Raw genomic sequence first — 15436 nt, forward strand, 5'->3', positions numbered from 1 at the left:
AATGGAGCAAGTAATTAAAAGAAAATCATCTGCAAACACTTGGAAGGTAGTATATGGTGATAGGAATACCAGCAAGGATTTGGTAAAGAACGAATCTGTCAAACCATCTGATAGCTTTCTTTGATAGGAAATCGAGTCGTGTGAATAAGGGAGAAGCGGTGGAATGTGGTATACTAGACTTTAGTAAGGCATTGATACGGTCTCGCATGATATCCTTATCGATAACTAGGCAAATACAATTTAGATGGGGACTACTATAAGGTGGGTGGCATAACGGGTTTGGATAACCGTACTCAGAGAGATAAATTATATAATGGCTGACCACAATCCTGCTGAGAAAGGTATAAAGACAAGTGGGGGGTTCCGCAGGGGTCTGTTTTGGGACGACTCTGTTGCAATATCTTCATCAAATGACTTAAGACGAATGTGACAAAGAAAGATTACAATTATTAAGTTTGCAGATGATACCAAACTGAGATGAGGGAAAGAACAGATAGAAAACAATTGCAACTGCTTTGGGAAGACAGGGCCAAATTCAAATGATCTGGACAATGGAGAAATGGCAAGGTACCCTGATGAAGTCAATCAAAGACAAATGCAAAGTGCTCCACGTTAGGAAGGAACAATCAGTTCCACACATACAGAAATGGGAAGAACTGCTAGGAAGGAGATAAGGCAGAAAGAGATCTAGGGGGTCATAATGGACCACAAGCTAAATAATGACGGGTCAACAGTGTATACCAGTTGCAAAAAAAGCAACATGATTCGGGGATAGCATAAACAGGTGGATGTTAGTAAACAAGACAAGAGAAAGCCATTCTTCCGCTTACTCTGCGGGCTTTAGAGGCTCAAACTGGATATAGTCAGTTCTGCACCGCATTCCAAGAAGATGTGAGAAATTGGAGAGGTCGCAGAGAAGAGCAACAAGAATGATTAAGTCTGATAACATGACCTATAAGGAAGGCTGAAAGGTAATTGGTTTATCTAGTTTGGAAAAGAGAAGCAACACCACTGGAGAGGAGACAATGAAAGCAGTTTTCGATATCTAAAAGGGTGTGATCAGGAAGGAGGGAGAAACTTGTTCACCTTAGGCCTCTAATGATAAGAACAAAAGCAAATGAGATTTACGTTGGACATTAGGAAAAAGTTCCTAACTGTCCAAGGGTGTTAAACACTGGAATAAATTGCCTAGGGAGGTTGTGGAATCTCCATCTCTGGAGATATTTAAGAGTAGGTTAGATAAATGTCTATCAGGGATGGTCTAGACAGTACTTGGTCCTGCCATGAGGGCAGGGGACTGGACTCGATGACCTCTCAAGCTCCCTTCCAGTCCTAGAGTCTATGAATCTATGAATCTATAGTCTTCTACCCACCACTGGGGACCCTGACCAGCCTCCAGAAGAAGATTCTGGAGTTTGTCTGGCTGGGACTGCACTGGGTCTCTGTGGGTGTCCTGAGCATCCCTTTGGGGGAAGGCAGACAGGGTGTGTGCTGAATCTGCAGCTACGACCACATCTTTCATCTTCAGGCCAGGCTAAGACTTGATTAAAGTGCAGGTAGCATGCTGACACACTCCATCCTCTGCTGCCTCCAAGGGCTCCAATGTAACTGGCAGCTCTTTCATTTCCACACAAAAGGTCTCACCTGAGGCCTCTCTGAGCGGTTGGTCATTTAACAGGACCTCCTCAGGAGCTGACAGCTAGTCTCAGTGACTCAATAACCTCTGTAGCAGCTGCTGAGGGAGAGAACCTCCTCCTAGAACCCCTGCTACACAATCCCTATCTCTGTGTGAGGTGGTGGATTCTCCCTTGGTGCACCAAAGGTTGGTCCTGGCTAGTATCACAGACGTTAAGACCTCCTGGAATAGGATCAGTGGGACTGACTAGACCAGGGGTAGGCAACCTATGGCACGGGTTGCCAAAGGCGGCACACAAGCTGATTTTCAGTGGCACTCACACTGCCTGGGTCCTGGCCACTGGTCCAGAGGGTTCTGCATTTTAATTTAATTTTAAATGAAGCTTCTTAAACATTTAAAAACCCTTATTTGCTTTACATACAACAATAGTTTAGTTATATATTATAAACTTATAGAAAGAGAACTTCTAAAAGCGTTACAATGTATTACTGGCACGCAAAACCTTAAATTAGAGTGAATAAATGAAGACTCAGCACACCACTTCTGAAAGGTTGCCGACTCCTGGACTAGATCCTACATTGTTTGGCCAGTACATGGGGTTGTCCTCCGACGTGTGAAGGCACCCTTTGTTCCTGCTGCGATGCTGGCAGACCAGGTCATGCAGGGTAATTTTAGGTCAATTCACTTGTATATTAGTACAGATCAAAGTGAGTGTTGAAGGTAGAATAGTGTATTTGGTGTTTTGACTTCATAAAACTAATGAGACGTTACATACATTGTTTTCTCTTATCTATATCTTGTTATGATGCAGCAGCAAACATTTACCTTGTGTATACGCTTGTAACTAAATAACCCATCAAAAAAAGCCTTGCAGAATGCTAATGAAAACCTTTCTGCTAAAGTGCTAATTTAAAAGCAAATGTCCATTGTGTGTGATGACCAGAGCTCAGAGCTCAAAGTGCATTTCTCACTCACTATCATCAAAGGAAAAGCTCATGTGGGTAGAGACACTGTCAGCTTGCTTTCTGCCAGAAGAAGTTGTAAATATGGACTCAAGGAAAGATCATTTCTAAACTGTTTGGACTCTTACATGGAAGTGTGCCATATGCAAAGCAGAAATCCCCAGAGATAATCTGGGTATCCTGAAAAGACTGGGAAAACTGGCAGTTTATTACATCACTGTCAACATTTGGATTACAAACTGTGATTCACCTGTGTGTATATTTTACCTGTTCTAACCTCTCAGTAACTCTTATTTCCTTTTCTTAACTACTAAACTGGTAGTTAGTTTACTATAGAATCGGCTGTCACCGTTGTCTTTGGTGTAAGATCCAGAGTACCAATTGATCTGGGGTAAGTGACTGGTGTCTTGGGACTTGGGACTGCGAGTTTGAGGTGTCTACCCTGTTTTCTGACAGTCCCCTGAGGTAGGCATTCACGGTAATGAGCCACTCTAGACAGCATGACACATGGTTCTCACATTTTCCTCAATCAGGCCCTGCGGGAGGGTGCTCCCCACCCACCCTTCACCCCTGGCTCTCCAGAACTCACCATCAGGTCCCTAGCCATGCCAGCAAGCCTCCCTGGACACCCCACACATACCACCTGAGCCAGCTGCACAAAATCCAGTTGGTCCCATTTCTGAACTGCGCCCAGAGAACATCTGAATGTGCTCATGCGTCACACCATCTACTTCCTCACCCTTATGTTCTGCCCTGACACCAAGTGGCAGGACCCATTAACACCTGAGGAAGGCAAGGAATCCTGGTTGCCCAGTCAGTACTCCACTTTGGTTCCATGGCCCACCTAAGGTATTAGTTGGTGGCTCCTCCATGGAGCTGTGAGCATGGGCATGTACCTGGCATGATTCATGAACACCCATAAGATCTGCCCCCTTTTGTGGTCAGAAGAACACCCAAACGCACATCATACTTTCTGGCTGCACCTCTCTCAGCACCTACTCATTTATGCATACCCTCTCCATGACCCTACGGAGGTGCGGGACTTCCTTGTCATCCTCCTCCTGGCACTGGCCAAAATGGCCATCCATCAGTCTACAAGGAGGAAGCTGGACAGGCTATTGACTGTGACTGTGGAGCCTATTTCTGCTTCCTTGTTCAGTCACATCTCCAGGCAGATCTCAGGGCAGCATCCAGTGACTCTCTAGATACCTTGAAGGAGCAATGGGTGCTGTCTGTGATTCTCTGTTTGGTGTCCCCTTCTGCATCCTTGATTTTCAACCTTTGACCTCATTCCCATTTCTGTTTTTTCCTCTGTTCCCTGTGCCTGATTCAGTGATTCCTCCCATTAATTGAAGGTGAGGGCCTTTAGGTTTGGACTGGCCTGTCTATTTCCAGTCCAGGGGCGGCTCCAGGCCCCAGCACGCCAAGCGCGTGCTTGGGGCGGCATGCCGTGGGGGGCACTCTGCAGCCATCAGGAGAGCCTACCCTACTATTTATATAAACAAACATGTTTTGGCTTTACCTGCTTTACTGACACTTTGGGACTGATCCTGCTTCGATCAAAGTTAATGAGAGTTCTGCCATTAGGCCACACCTAATAAGAGTGCTGGGCTTGAGACAGGTATATTGTTAGGGTGACCAGATGTCCAGTTTTGAACGGGAACACTTGGTCAAAAAGGGATCCTGGGGACTCTGCTCTGCACTGCTGACTGGGCGGTTGACTTTCCGGTTGGTGGCACTGCTGTGCTGCAAAGCAAGGCTGGCAGACTCTCTGCTAGCTGCCGCGCCACGCGGCTCCCAGCTTAGGAAGCAACTGGCATGTCCAGCTCCTAGCCTTAGGGGCAGCCCAGGGGGTCCACATGCTGCCCCGCCCACAGGCACAGCTTCTATTGGCTGGGTCAGAGCAGGGAAGGAACTAGCATGAGCATGACTCACGAGCGCTCATCAGGTGGCTGTTGAGGGGTCGTGTGGTGCGCGCCTCTCCCACTGCTGCCCGGCCCTCTTTTCCTTGCATGGCTAGGCTCAAGGTGCGGCGTGTGCCCTGCAGCAAACCACAATCTGTCTGTCACCCCATCGCCGGCACCCAGGAGTTCGAGGTATGTGTATCCTCATCTCCGAGTACTGGCAATGGGGCTGCACCCTCATCCCCCTCAATGCATTCCTCCTCATCCCAACCCCTCTGCCCCCCATCCCCCTCTCATTGCATACCTCCCCGTCCCAACCCCCCCGCACCCCATCACCCTCACTGTATCCCTCCTTATCCCACCATCCCTGCACACCCCTTCCCCAGTCATTGCACCACTCCTCGTCCCACTCCCCACTTCCTCATCCCCCTCGCTGCATCCTTCCCCCATCCCATTCTGTCCTGCCCTCCACATCTACCCATCCCAGCCCTGTACCCCTTACAGTGCTCTCCCACTCATCCTCTCCATCTCCCAGAGCCACCACCCTCATGTCCCTCACCCCCTACAGCCCTGCATCCCATTCACCTCCCTACACTGCTGCACTCCGATCATGTCCCTGTATGCCCCTGTGCCCCCCACATCCTCATGCACATGTAGCCTTCTGCCTCCCCCTGCACCAATTCGCCCCACATACCCCCCCAAGCCCACACCTCTCTCCTTCATTGCCCCCTCTCACCCCACCCTGCTCTCTTTCTTGGTCTCTTTCCCTCCCCATCCTGTCTCCTCCACTCTCTCACCCCCATCTTTTCCCTTCCAGCCCACCCTCCTTCCTTCCTGGCTGGGTGATTTAGGCAGCCCCTGGAAAAGTGAAAAAGTGTCTCTCTGTAGGCAAATGTGTGCATACATGCATTGCGTGTATAAGAGACTGTGTCTTTGTGTAGGGAGGTGTGTGTATTGCTGCATGTGTGTATACCTGTATGAATAGAATTTGAAGCCTAACTCTTTGACTTTTAATCCTTCTGCTGGCATGTACACAAAAAATGATCACATAAAATATGTGTATATTCATTTCATAACAAGTTTTTAAAAGAGAAGGGAAATCTAAAAAATGCATTATTTCTTAAAAAGTGAATGTTGTTGACTTGTATTGCAGAAGAGGTAATGTATCATACATTTCTCCCCACCTTTGTCTAGCTACATTATAAACTCTTTGTTGCAGACTCTCTCTTTTAATGTGTATGTCTAGCATCTACCACCCTCGAGTCCTGCTCTTATTTGGGGTATTTAGGCACTAAACAACAATTGTAATATTAAATAATGTGGAAGTATATCATTAAATATTAATATTTTATGCCCAGCATTGGGCAGGCGGTGATATCAGACATTCTTTGTCTGAGAGGATAGCCATTATTTTTGTTTCATCTGTCACAGCTTTCATCCCATAGGGGATTCTTTAACATACTCTGTTTACTGGAAATAAGATTTTCTTTCAGATCCCTAACTGCTGAGTCATTTTAACTTTGATCACAAAGTCATAGTTCTTTACATCTACAGGAATTCCTCAAATACATATATATTGCAAGTTCTGGCAAGATTTTCTGCAGACTTACAGGGCTACCTGCTCCTCTGATCTCTTTCTGATCTGAGGCTATGTCTACACTACCACTTATGCTGGTATAACTTATGTCACTCAGGGGCATGAATAAGGGTGCCTGGTCCATTTCAGGAGAGTCTAGGCCCTATTTACCACCAAAGGCTTCTGTAAGGTGAACGAGCCCATCTCTACCACCTGCAAGTAACTAGCTGCCTAGGTGGCTCAGTGGCAGCTAATTGACTAACCAGGACCTGGGCCTGAGAAAATGCTACAAAAGCTCAGTTGAATGAAGGCACTGAGGAGAGGAGGGTGCCTGTCTGCACATTGCTCTAATTTGAGGGAAGAAAGGATTAAGTTGGGAAAAGGGACTACTTGGGCCAAGTTGGTTGAAGTCCTTGGGTGGCCTAAGTTACAGGCCAGCTCTAAGAGGAGAGCTGGGCAGGAGCGGCTCTAGACATTTTGCCGCCCCAAGCATAGCGGCATGCCGCGGGGGGCCCTCTGCCAGTCGCCAGTCTCGCGGCTCCAGTGGACATCCTTCAGGTGTGCCTTCGGAGGGTCTGCTGGTCCCGTGGCTCCATCGAAGCTGCAGGACCAGCGGACCCTCCACAGGCACGCCTGCGAGAGGTCCACCGGAGCTGCAGGACCAGCGGACCCTCCGCAGGCAAGCCACCGAAGGCCACCTGCCTGCCACCCTCCCGGTGACAGGCAGAGTATCCCCTGCGGCATGCCACCCCAAGCAAGCGCTTGGCGTGCTGGGGCCCGGAGCCGCCCCTGGAGCTGGGGACTCCTGATCCAAAGAGAGGGTGAGCATTTAAAACCCAGCTTCTGGAGGAGGGCTATCATATTCCTGAATATGAGGGTAAGCCTAAGTGAACCCTTATACAGACCCCAGAAGGGCTGGGACTTGATGGGCTAAAGAAAAGACTTGTATCCTATAATAAGAGTTAATAACTCAGACCTCCACAAAAAGGGAGTATCTGTTTGAAGTACTGCAGTCAGAGTAAAGGTGGGAGTATTGAAAGCAGTATACTGGGAAGGGAATGTTCCAGGGTGGTGGCTTACCACAAGTCTACATGTCTATCTTACCTAAAGCCCTACCATCCTGTGATGGTGGCCTAGCTTCTCCAGCAGATACCGTTAGCAGCAGGTGCTTGGGGCGGCCAAGGGGAAGGGGCAGCATGTCAGGCTCTTTGGTGGCAATTCTGTGGCGGGTCCCTCGGTCCCTCTCGAAGGGAAGAACCTGCTGCCAAAGAAGAAAGCAGTGCAGTGGAGCTGCCACTGATCACAATTGCAGATTTTTTTTTCTTTTTTCTTCTTCCGCCGCTTAGGGCGGCAAAAACCCTGCAGCCTGCCCTGGTTAGCAGGGTCTCCAGGTCTTTGTCTGGTTCCCCTGAACAACTATCCTGTCTTGACAGTTCCTTTTTAAACCCAGCAATAGCTGACCCTTATTCTTCTCTGTTCCTGGACTTTGACCCTTTGTGTGAAAACCAGTCCTGTAGGCTCAGCAAAAGGTTAAGCCAGTGATTTTGGTATTGTCCCTTAACAATCCTTAAGTGTTTGCAGAGCAGTAGCTTATTTTATGCTATTAGTTTTCCTCCCTGCCTGTTCTTCCAGACACTCTTGTTCGGTTAAACCAATATAGTCCTATAGAGAACAAATCAGGCCAATATATAGTATTCACAAAAATATTACGGAGCATCTCCAAACCCATTACAGACCTCTATATGATAATTCCATGTAAAAAGTTTCCTTCAGTGGTTTTGGGCTCTGCCATCATTTTGTCATTTCATCATCTTTTACTATATCAACATCAATACCTGTGGGTTCAGCCTGCTTTCAAGATTAATTGCATCTATATATTCCACTCTGTTTAATGAAGACAGGAAACCTTGCCAGCTGTGTGAATTTGCATTTAAGGTATCTAAGAGATCTGTAAGTACCTGTTTGTTATGCTGTATATGGAACCACTTTCTATTTAGTGAACTTGAACAAAGGCATCTGTTTGGTCTCCTTTTCTCTCTCAGCAATGGACGCTGGTAGTGGCCAAAAAATTAATTCTTCTGGGGTTTGTTTGTTTTTTTCTGTCTAGCTTCTATACACTCACTGAAACAGTAATTATTGGCTTCTAGTAACAATTTCTAAAGAGTTCTGTAATAACAAGTCTTTTGGAGTCAATGGTCACTGTGTGAAATTCAGTGCTAGGCCCATTGTGCCACTTAAGTCTTACATTTATTCCTATCAGCACCTATGTATGCTGATGTGTCTATGGGCTTCCTACAAACCAAAAAAATGGTCTCCAAATGGGTACCTCATAGGTGCAGATTAGAGATTAGATCAGATGTTATTTCAGCACATTGATGTGCCTCTCTGTACAGCAGCTCTGACCTGTTTACACGGATGAGCTTCATCTCCCCCAATTCTTCCTACTCATCCCCCTCCCCCCCACATCATATAAAGCTTGATCACTTGAGCTACATATGGGTGGAATAGACTACACCCTCTGTGAACAATGGGGCAAAATAGCTTTTGCGGTGGTTGGTATTCTGACAGTAGAGCCTTAGGCCATGTCTACGCTACCACTTAGGTCAGCAAAACGTAGGTTGTTCAGGGATGTGAAAAAAACCACTCCCCCTGAGCAAGAAGTTTCGCTGGCATAAGTGGTAGTGTGCACAGTACTATGTCAACGGGAGAGCTCCTTCCTGTTGGTGTAGAGCAGCTACATGAGCAATCATGCAGCTGCATCAGTACAGCTATGCCACTGTAAGCTCTCTAATGTAGATATAGCCTTGATTTCCACTGCTTTGCCCTGGTGTAATCATTTAACTGCAAAGTGAATGCAAAGGTGTAAAACATTGTCATCTGAAGGCTGCTTCTTGCATCAGTTTTGTACAGGTGTAAATGAGATACAATAGAGCAATGGGCTCAGGAGAGCTGGGTTCTATTCCTGACTCAGCCATTGGCCTGCTGGGTGACCTGGGGCAAGTCCCTTCTCCTCTCTGTTCCCCTATTTCCACATCTGTAAAATGTGGATAATAATAATAGTGACTTCCTTTGAGATCTTCTGATGAAAAGCACAAGAGAAGAGCTAGGGGTATTATCCTGCAGTCCTTGGGCAGAAAAACTTCCTACAGATGTCAGTAGTAATTTTGCCTGCTTAAGAATATCAAGGAGACTGGGTGCTCTCCTATCCAATTTCTATCTGTCAAATGTCAGTGTATGAAGTCAGCACTATTGTGTTACAGGGAATGGATTTCTTCAGTTAGTGAATTCACCTAGACTAACTCCATAGTACAATTGCTAGCTATGACTCTTACAAGTATATCCTAGACTGCAAATGACTAGGGCCTTTCTAGTGACAATGCTGTGTGACACAAACACTGCAGTAAAAGACAACATAGCTTTCAGACAGGAGCCAAATCTAGGGAAAGGAGACTAATGCCTGGTTATCAGGTTTCTAAACAAAGAAGGCATTTGAGAAAGTAAATGCTAGGTACTAATCTTCTGTGATTTCTATCAAAGGGAAAGATAAAACAGTTACCTTGTAAGGTGTGGGCTGATACCCCATTCTTAAATCCCACCACTGAAACAGGAAGCACCAGACTGTGTTAAATCTTTACTTAGGTACCTAAACAAGTGACCTGCCTTTCAAAGGTGTTGAGTACCTGCAGTTGTCTGGGAGCTGTGGCTGCTCAACATCACTGAAAAATCTACTGTATAAAGGCACAAATTTCAAATCAGGCAAAACACTCCTCTTCGCACTGGCAGTTTTGCCTGAATAAGGATTTCGGGACTGGGCCTTTAATCTCTATATGATGTTGTTGCAATTTGTGTTAGGGAGCATCACAATGATCACAGAAATATGCATAATTTTTATGAAATACTTCCACAACCCTTCAAACTTTGAACAAACTAGGCCCTTTGCTAACCAGCTCACCACAGGACCTGATGCTGATTTCTCACACCAGTGTAAAACAGAGGTGTTACCACGGCAGTCCATTCAGTTGCATGCATCAATGTAAAACTGACGCGAGATCAGAGGTGAAAGTAAGCTGGTCCGGGCAGGTACGGAGGACCGGTAAGAAAAGGAGACTGGCTGAGGGAGGGAGAAGCCTGCCCCCTGCATAAGGATAGTTTAAACTCAGCTGTTCCCTGAGTGGTTCAACCCTCAGGGTTAGGAGCAGTTTCTGGCATCCTTGTTAATTTCACTCACAGTGGCTGGGGGGAGTCCAGAGGGTCTGTTTGACCATGGCAGGGGCAGTCCTTGTCTGCCCCCAGGATGCGGGGATCTCTCCAATACTAATATACACAACAAATACAAGCATTTGGCTGCACAGTTTAAATCCAGAGCTGATAAAAGCAGGTGGAAAGGGAAAACCCACGGTCATGTTGGTTTCTCATCTCCTCCTTCACCCTCCTCCAGCCAGGCTGCAGACAAACCTCTTCATTTCTCCCCCCGCCAGCAGGGGTTCTCCTCGAGGCTCTAGCTTGCAGTAGGGAGACTGGCTGAGATGCCTGCTGCTGCTGCCTGCATAAGTACAGTTTAAACTCAGCTGTTCCCTGCGCAGTTCAGCCCCCAGGATTAGAAGCCGTTTCTGACATCCTTGTTAATTTCATTCCCAGTTGTTGTTGGGTGTGTGTGTGTGTGTGTGTGTGTGTGATCATAGCAGGGACAGTTCTTTTTTGCCCCTGGGATGAGGGGATCTCCTATACACAAAAAACACAATCAAAATAAGGAACCCTTTCCAAGTTCAAATCTATCCCATTCCTTCCCCAGCAGAGGATCATGGTTGTGATCTCCAAACTGCTTGCAGATTCTCTTTGAAATGTTACTGAACCACACAGGGAGCAGCTGAGTTTAAACTGTTCTTATGCAGTAGGCAGGCTTCTCCCTCCCTCAGCCAGTCTCCCTGCTCCCTGCTGCAAGTTAGAGGGAAGCCCCTGCAGCTGCTGAGTGCCAGGCAGGGAGAAAACATGGAGCCTAGTGTCTGCAGCCTAGGTGGAGAAGGAGGGAAGACACGGAGAAAAATGTGACAGTGAGTTTTCACTTTTTCAGGCTTATTCCAATAGGGAAGTTTCATTACAGAGTAGTATTATTGGTAGTAGTAATAGTAGCTTTATTTTCTCTACCTATGTCATGCAATGGGAGGGATCCATGAAGTACGTAGGAGAGGTGGGTTGCTTGCAATTGGACCATATGGGTAAGAAATGTAAATTACTTTCACCCCTGCCCAAACCCCAGGGCTCCCAGCCACCTCTGCAGCTGGTAGCTCCTGGGGTGATTTAAAGGGCCCGGCTCCTAGCTTCAGCTGAATCCCCAAGCCCTTTAAATCCTGATTTAAAAGCCCTGGGATTTAAAGGCCCCACCTCTTCCAATAGAGGCTCCTCCCCCTCCACAGGACTCTGGAGTACTGGCAAGTCCTTTAAGTTACTTTCACCCCTGTGCAAGATCACAATTGGGCCTGTACAGTTTTCCTTTTATATAAAGTCTGATATTCTTGGTCTGGCATGGATAGTTTTTCAGAGTTGCTTACTATGGGGCTACACATCAAGATGTTTTTTCAGTCCTTTAAACTGAGAAGTTATTCCTTGGTCTAAAATCAGTTATATGCTGATGAGTTTTAATTCATTCTTTGAGTTTGTATGACACGTAATTGGTCACAATGAGGCTTTGATAGCTGAAATACTATGTTTCAAAACAAGCCTCATCTATACTGTCCTACAGAAGGACTAGGTCAACTATTTTTTGCTGTCAGTAGATAATCATCCATTCTGGTGTATGGATCTGTATATGCAAATTCCACTCTCCCTCCACTTCCCCACTCCACTTTCTTGGATTTGCACAAAGAAACACTTTGTACTTAGACTTCAGTAGTCTTTACGAGACAGTTAATTAAGGATACCAAATTTTTTATTGATCACATTCTGTTAAACTTCTTCAATAGTTCAGACATAAACATTTACTATGGTCCATGAAACTGAGGGTGCAAATGATATTTATAAGGTATTAAACATTGCAATATGCTGTATTGCATGCAACAGGAAGGAAACAGGAGGAAATGCTCTTGCCTTATAGACCAGATACACAGAACATGGATGGATGGCTGAACATGTATGCTGCCTTTTCACACAGTGACCTAGCAAACCTAGACCATTCTTGACAGGAGTTTGTCTAGCCTGCTCTTAAAAACCCCCGGTGATGGGGATTCCACAACCTCCCTTGGAAGCCTATTCCAGAGCTACCCTTATAATTAGGTTAAATATTAGGGAAAATTTTCTAAATTTCCCTTGCTGCAGATTAAGCCCCTTACTACTTGTCTTAACCTTAGTGGACATAGAGAAAAATTGATTACAGTCCTCTTTATAGCAGCCCTTAACATATTTGAAGACTTATCATGTCCATTTTGTTGACTTCTGACCAATTTTCCAGTTTGTCAAGGTCTTTTTAAATTCTAATTCTGTTCTCCAAAGTGCTTGCAACCCCTCCTAGCTGGGTGTCATCTGCAAAGTTTATAAGCATATTCTCTACTTCATTATACAAGTCATTAATGAAAATATTGAATAGTACCAGACCCAGGACTGACCCCCTAAAGATCTCACAAAATACACCCTCCCAGTTTGATAGATAAGTATAGAGTATGGTCTTGCAACCAGCTGTGCACTCACTTTATGCATCTACCTACTATGTTTCCCTAATTTGCTTATGAGAATGTCATGTGGCACTGTGTCAACAGCCTTACTAAAATCAAAACATATCTCACTGACTGCTTTCCATCACCTCCATCTGTTAGGTCAGTAATTCTGCCAAAGAAAGAAATTAGGTTGGTTTGGCATGATTGTTCTTGACAAAACCATACTGGCTATTCCTTATAACCTTACAAATTGATTTTTGTACCTGGAAAGATGCAGGAAAAAATATTAAGTTAGGCTAACTGATCTATAACTCCTTGGGTCCTCTTCGTTTCCCTTGTTAGGTGTTGTGTGCCCATCTTCTGGGACCTCCAGGGGTTCAAAAGATAACAGTTCCAAGATTGCTTCAGCCAGTTCCTTAAGTACCCTAGGATATATTCAGGTTAGCAGATTCTGGTTCAATTTCTTTAACTTATCTAAACAGTCTTTAACATGTTCTTTCTCTATTTCAGCTTGCATTCCTGGCCCCTTGTTAATGCTAATGGTGTTGAGTATCTGGAGACCATTAACCTTTTCAGTGAAGACTGAGCAAAATAGGTATTCAACACCTCAGCTTCCTTGATGGTATCTGTTAGCTCTCCTTCTCTGCTAAATGGATAACCTATGGGTATGGCTACACTTCGAATTGAGTGTGGTCAGAGTGGCAGTGCTGGGAGAGAGCTCTCCCAGCGCTGCATGTAAACCACATCCTTTACAGGTGTAGCGTGCAGCACTGGGAGCCGCGCTCCCAGTGCTGCCACCCTGATTACACTGACGCTTTACAGCGCTGTATCTTGCAGCGCTCAGGGAGGTGTTTTTTCACACCCCTGAGCGCGAAACTTGCAGCGCTGTAAGGTGTGAGTGTAGCCAAGGCCTGAGCCTTCCTTCATCTTTCTCTTGCTCCAAATGTATTTAAAGGATTTTTCTTATATTCTTTAATGTCCCTTGCTAGGCCTAACTCATTTTGTACTTTAGACTTTCTGATTTTGTTCCTACATGCCTGTGCTATTCTTTTTGTTGTACTCCTTAGCGTTTTTTCCAGGTTTCTGTTTTTTGTAGCAGCCTATCTCCACTTCACGGAGCAGCCAGTTATCCTTCCTCATCTGGTGGTGTCGTAGTCATTTGTAGTTGGCTAGCATCCTTCATCCCAGATGTCTGCATGTACATCCTTTCGATGAAGTCCTTGTGCTCCTGGATGCTATGCAAATGAACCATCTCCTCCTGCAGCTCTCTTACTTGTTTCCCAAGTGACTCCACCAACAGACCTCACCTGATGGTTCCCTTTGCCTGGATTTTGTTAGCGGGGAAATGCAGGCCATATTCCTACCAAGACCAAGCCAGAGGAGAAGTCTCCCGGGGTCAAGATGCCTGTTTGGCAGGGGACCCCATGGGTGCAGGCAGATTAAGGACTAGGACTGGTGTTGGTGAAATGCTATTTTTCTCCCATGCCAGGTTCTCCCTTGTAGTGCACCTACAAGTTAAGGAAACAAACACAACCCTATCCCCCTCAGCTGGTAACTCCCTTAGTCTCCCAGATACTTTTGTCTTACCATCCTCTAGAAGTCTGCATGTTTTTTAAAGCCTGGGCCCCACACAGTTAGAATGGGTGGCTCAACATCCCTTACTCAGCCACCTCTAACCACTGGCCTATCCAATCACAAGCGGCATTGCTCTTATTTCAAAAGATCTCCTACTAGAAAGCAGCGGCTAACATACCTAACTGCAGGGCAACCTAGCCAGGCAGTCAGCAACCAAGTCTAGATTCTAAAACACAGCAACCAACCTAGCTTCCCACCAAGTTTCATGGCAAGTTATTTGCATAGCACAGCAAGTGCTCTTCTTTTCTCCCCCCCAAAGTTAATCAATACCAGCACGTACTTGATCAGCCAGCTAGTATCAGGTCCTAAACTTTTTTATTTTTGTATCGTCCATACAAAAACTGCACAATGCTGTGAAAGGAAAGGGGAGAGATGTCTAGGTCACAAACTCTGAGGGAGGGGTTCAGCATAATGACAGCTGTTGGTTTTGTTGCATATAGTGCAGTTTTGAAATTCAAAATAAAAGGATAATTTTCAACAAAATAAGTATTTCTCCCCTCCCCTCCATCCCTTCCAAGAAAGTTGGCTTATAGCACTTTTGACTTCCCTCAACATCTCTAACTGTTTACATGCGTTTCTTCTTTAGGTGCCAATACTACAAACATGCATGTAATTTTACATATGTGAGTAATTTCATTGAGTTCAGTGGAACTAATCCTGCACAAAGCTGTACGCAAGCATGAATACTTGTGGGATTGGGTCTTTAGTTTCTTTATTGTGGATTATTTATGAAAATTATTTCTGTTTTGGATGGGATGGTGGTAGTATTTTGGATCTGGTTTTGCTCATGGATTTATTTGCATAAGTGACCTATGCAATTTAATTTAGTTAAGAAGCCTCTGGAGATCAGCTGTCCCAATTCTAGGGTTAACTGCACCAGTGCCCCTTTAGGTCTCAGGTCTCCAGCTGTCACCTCTCCATGGGTAGAGACCTGTGTCCTTCTCCTTTCAGCCTGGGAATTCAGACTTGCAGTCTCCCTACAATTTCCTATGTTTATCCCAGCAGGTCTGACCTTAGTCTAGCACCAGGGCTGGATTACCCAATAGGCGGATTAAGCACATGCTTAGGGCACCAGC

The sequence above is a fragment of the Chelonoidis abingdonii genome, chromosome 2, assembly GCF_003597395.2.
Source record: "Chelonoidis abingdonii isolate Lonesome George chromosome 2, CheloAbing_2.0, whole genome shotgun sequence".
NCBI classification, from domain to species: domain Eukaryota; kingdom Metazoa; phylum Chordata; order Testudines; family Testudinidae; genus Chelonoidis; species Chelonoidis abingdonii.